The sequence below is a fragment of the Octopus sinensis genome, linkage group LG11 (genome assembly GCF_006345805.1).
Source record: "Octopus sinensis linkage group LG11, ASM634580v1, whole genome shotgun sequence".
Taxonomy (NCBI): Eukaryota; Metazoa; Mollusca; class Cephalopoda; order Octopoda; family Octopodidae; genus Octopus; species Octopus sinensis.
This window is the reverse complement of record NC_043007.1, coordinates 7,384,391-7,390,638: the sequence shown is the minus strand read 5'-3', so window position 1 is coordinate 7,390,638 and position 6,248 is coordinate 7,384,391.

Sequence of the window (6,248 nt, the reverse complement as noted above, 5' to 3'; positions counted from 1 at the left end):
TTGGTTTAAAACATTTTGTAAGATATTTATCAATTTGAGTATTTAAGAATTTCCCCACAAAATATCAATCCTTTTTTCGATTTCTTGTCTATTTGGCCATGAATTCAAGATCTTGTGTATATAGCAAGAAGAGAAAGGTTTCAGATACCCAGGCAAATATCGATTATGATATTGGTGTATCCATCGGAGAGTATGATTATAGAAAAACAAGAAATGCAGATAATAGCATTACATTTATTCAGCAGTTACGGTCCATAGTTAGTGTACATCTTACATGAATCAACATATTAGGTTAAACAAGCAAAAACATACTTATATAAAGTATATTAAATGCATTCTATTTACACCAAGTCCAGTGAGATAATTCATGGAAACTTTCAACGAATATTATATGCTTTTTACGTGAATAGAATTTTTTTATGTGGCTATAAACCTTAGCTGTTAATTGAAGGATCACATTAAATAATTATTGAAACGATCGCAACTGATGACTAAATGTTCTGCCATCTTCTGCATTCCTTTCACTATTTCTTTCCTTCTCCCCATTTATAGTGAGAGATAAATATCGTTCAATATAAATACAGTATAGAGGTTGCTGCTGTAAAAATACGTACCTAGGCAGGATTTTATGGCACGTCTTGTGTCTCCAAGAATCTTCAATCTCTGAGAACATAGTCTCTTCTGTTTGAAAATCAGGACGCTGGTACATAAGAAAACACGAGAAAAAATGAGAACAATGTTGATGAAAAAGATGGAAGAGTGGAACGGGAAAAGAAAAGAAAAGATTATAGCTACTTCTCTTTTGACCGTAAAGAGAACTGCTCAATCCGGGAATGGCGGTGTCGTCCAGTTTGCCACACAAAAATTTGTCCGTATTCTTGCCATTGCTGAAAATTTCGGTTCTGGAATTAAGTCGTACTGTGGAATTCTTAGATCTAAAAACCATTGCGTTCTTTCAGCTACGCATAGGTTGGATTTCCTAGATCTGTTTACAAATGGCATGAATTTCTCTTAGTCTCCACTTTATTGTAAATGGTATGCATTTGACCTTGAAACCCGTGGCTAGCCACGGACTTTTCTTTTAACAATGTGCCGTAAAGGAGATAGGTGGATTGCATAACGTCTTTTGAAATAGCCTTCGCATAAACCGATGTAATTTTTCTTATCATTTAAGTTTTCTTGAAGAGTGGTAGTGACTTCTGCCTTATAGACGACGGAATTTATCATACATGCCTGGTCGAATGGGCAAGCTTCAGGGTCTCGACAGTTACAAGTGGGAGTGGGCTCTTGGTGATGCTTACGAGTGAATCATCAATGCCAGCCTGTACTCCAGACAGCCGGAGCGGATGCATGCCATTGTCAACAAGTTGGTGAACGAAAAGTGAGCTTCCCTGTAGCAAGACACCGCAAGACATCAAAGCATGCGAACGACCCGGCATAAACTCTAGGGACTTAAGAGAATCGAACGGATGTCACACCCAGTATTTTTCCTGGACCTAGTTCCCTTGAATTGTTACTTGATCCGATTCATTGCTCATTTCCTGTTCTCGCCACGCTTCATCAGCCAAGAAGGGGTGGAAGCTTCAGTGAATGGAGTCCTTTGCCTCGAAAAACAAGAACTAGCATCTGAGTGGCCTCTCCTTTCAATGCCAAGGCGCTTTTGTTGTAGCTTAATGAATAAAGCAAATAAGTTAACAATATGTGTGTGTGTGTGTGTGTGTGCATGAATATATGATTTGGGAAGCAGTATAACCCGGATTATGACATATAACCGGTGAATTTTATCATCAATTTTGTGCGGAACATTGCATTTGGCATTAAACATGTTGGTCGGAAGAATATTGTCTGACGCTTGAGGCAAATATATAACATTTTTCTAGAGAGGAAAAAGAGTTACCTCCCATGGATTGCTGTCAGTTGTGATCGAACACAGACATGGTTTTTCCGTTCTGTAGCCTGGAAAGGAGGACGACAATCTTATGAAAATACATTTTCTATTATGTGGAGAACAACAACAAATTTCGCTCCCTGAGTTCAGGAAAGCTTCCTAATCATGTGGAATATATTGGAATGATTCTCCTGTCGATCATGCAAAGCTATCAGTGTTGAATTCCGTATTTCCGTTCCGATACGATCCAAGTTGTAACATTAAGCATCTCCTGGATTCTAAAAGCGGTCCTACTTTTCCTCTACGAAAACCGCAAGCAATCAGGACAGTATTTCTAACAATTGAATAAAGACAGGAAGACAGAGAACGCAATAAATAATTTTATATTTCAGAAATAATAATAATAATAGTAATAATAATAATAAAAAAATGAACACTTTTATAATATCATTTTGCTGTTGTTTAATCTTGTATGACATGAAAGAGACGTTACAAAAAATAATTAAAGAAAAACAGAAATAGACAAAGTATAAAAAGCAGCAGCAGCAGTAATTACAGAACAGGAAAAGTAGTACAAAGTAAATAAAAAAAAGTGGGTGGGGCGAGGAAAAAGGTTATGTCTATCTTGGAATGTCATATTCTTTGCATGAAAGATGGAAATTTTATTTCACAGATGTATAACGACCTGCAGACATGAGATTCACATGGAATGATCATAGACATTTTTTTTCTACTTGTTTGTCTTTTGTCTGAAGGGAGAAAAGCATGCTAAATATCAAGGTTTGTCTTCTATACATCACAACCAAATGTACATTTTGTTTCCATAAGCAAAATAACGACCCTGCCACTTATATAAACTCTAAACTATAAACCTAACTTAAAACCAGGGGTGAGACATCTTTATATACATGTATATATATATATATATATATATATATATATATATACACATTTATGTTAATATATGTTGTATATATGAATTTTATATACATAAATTGATTTCCAACTTAGGCACAAGGCCATAAATTTTGAGTGATGGATGTAGTGAGTAAAGTATTTCCAGAGACCTTATGATATAAAATCCCGTCAGAATGATAGTGATAGGCAAAGTTGATCACGGCGGGATTTGAACTCAGAATTTTAAGAAACGCAACTAAATATCATTTTATAATGGTACATTTTATATATATATATATATATATATATATTATATATATATATATATATATATATATACAATACACGTTTATATATTATATATATATATATAATATATATATATATATATATTATATATATATATATATATATGACGGTTCGTTGGCCATTATTAACCATTTCATTTAATTTTAAAAATATATGCTTAAAATGAATTGAAATAGTGATTTTATGTCGAATGAACCGGTACGCCAGAAATAATCAATTTTGAGACCATGATAAAATAACATATTATAGATTATCTATCAAGATTAGAACTTCAAAATCGCGAACACAAATAGTTACGAACACGTTACGGTAAGTTCCGTAATAAACCAAACTTCACAATGTCTTATACGCAAGTATAATATATATATATGTTTAGATATATATGTATATATATATATATATAAATGTGTTTAGATACATATGTATATATATATATATATGTTTATTTACAATTATTGCACATATCATATATATATCATTTGTTTAAATACATATGTATATATATATATATATATATATATATATATATAATAATATGCATATACATATATGAACATATGTATGCATATATATATATATACACACATACAATTTATGCATACATACAATGCTTATATTACATATGACATATATATTAATATATGTGCTGTATATATATATATATATATATATATATATAATATATATATATATAAATGTGTGTTTGTGTGTGTGTGTGTGTTGCTTCGTCTGTGTGTGTGTGTTTGTGTGCATGTGAGCATGCACCTGGCTACAAAAACAAATGATGTGAGATTAACATAAATTTTGTTTTGTGCTAATTACGAAAACATGTATTTAGAAAAAATATATTAAATATATCAAAACAAAGTTGTTAATACTTAAAGATCTGTTTAAAGGATGGAAATGGTTTAGCTGGAACATCTTTATTATTAAAAAATTCCAGAAAGAAAGGAAGAATAATGATTTCATATTTATCCATATAAAATATATAAAGAATACAAAGTGTGTGTGTTGAAAATAAAATAAAAACAAAAATCATATAAACGAAGATATTAATGAGAGTTTATTATTATAAAATAGATATAACTATGCAATATAATCGATCACAAATTGGAAATAGTGAAGAATTAGAAACAAAAGTATCATTGGAATGGTCTTTTAACAAAAATATATAATTGAAGATGTTGCTTTATCTGTGATTACTTTCTTTGTAAGTTACAAGGAAATGAAGAGTGGAACGCAAATGTTGCTATTTGTAAACAGATTAACAGAGATTTATTGGATTCGATTTTATTTAGACTTTATATGGAAGTCTTATATTTTATTTTTTTCATTTACGGTGGGGAAAAATGTAGGCGGCAAAAGTAACCATTGCGTTATTTAAACCTTCCTTAAAGATCTCAGCCCCGAAAGTGTAAGCGGAATAGCTTCAAAATCGTTTGGAAATTTAGCGCTTACACTCCCACGCTCGTCACCATAAAATTGAAGTATTTATTAGGACAAATATATAACACATTACGAATGAAAAATATTTAAAAAATTTATATTGATTATACAGTGAAGTTCTATAAAACAAAACATAACCAAATAATAAAAAATACAACAAAAAATGCAACGTAGATAATTTTGAGATTAGATTTATGGAACGAGATGATCGACATCTGATAAAGAATGGAAATAAAAATTTTAAACAATGTTTTTTTTTTTTGTATCCGGTGGGAGGCAAAAATCGGCGTCCGGAAAACGATTGCTTCCCAATTTGGTAATTTTTTTTTTCAGATTATTAGTTTCATTAAGATAATTAATGAATACATATACGTTAGTTTAAGAGACAACAAAAACAAATCTAACAATCTATAACAAAACAACTGGAGTTCGTTATGGATACATGCACACAATCTCGGTTAAAGTTAGATATACACGCTCAGAAATAAAAACCACTCTCACACACACACACACACCTACACACACACACACACACACACACACACACACACACACACACCACCACCACACACACACACACACACACACACACACACACACACACACACACACACACTCATATATATAATTTATATATATATGTTTAGAAATATATACAAGCACAGATACATGTGATTGTATTTCTTAGTATGACTATATATACGTACATACTTATATAAATATACATACATATGTATATATTCTCTCTCTCTATCTCTCTCCATATATATATAGATATACACATAGTTATACACACACACACACACACACGCTTATAAGGTTAAAAAAGTATCAACAATAATCACAACCAAATCATAAGATCACTTTTAATATATGAATAAAAACACAGCCACGCGCATATTTACACACATGCACATACACACATACACATAAGTATATAAGTGCAATTCTGCGTGCGTGTGCGCGTGTGTTTAATGAAAGACATACATAGATACAAATATAAATAACCAGATATATTCGTAATATGTCTGCGTGTATATCATGATCTAGCTGTTTGCCATATCATTACACGCCGACATATTTAAAGTAGGCATTGTCACCAAGAATATACTATTTTCTCTCTTTTCAGTTCCCCCAATGTACACATCCTGTACGTACGTATGTATGTACACATTTATAACCACACACACACACACACACACACACACATATATATATATATGTATATATATATTTACATACATATTCATAGAAATATACATTATATATAAGTATATCCACATGTATTTACGTATATACCAACATATATATGTATACACATACATACATTCCTACGTACATACATGCATGCATACATGCAAACTAACACAAACACACGCACGCACATACACACACATATATACAAGTTTATGAATGTATGTATCTGCATATATAGACACATTCATTCATACGCAGTTACTCCCATTCAAATAGATATGCCTTCCCATTCGTGCTCAGCCGCAAAGCCACCCGTCTAGAATAAACAGACTAATTTGTGGCAAAATATTTTCAAGGAAAAAATAATGTAACTGAGTCATATAATATGACATGGCTCATAAAGTATGTGGCTATTCAATGAGTGCTCATGGGAGATTTTTCTGGATGTTTTGAAATCATGGTTCATAGACGGTGATTTCTTTTGAAATTTGTAAAACAGAAAAGTATCACG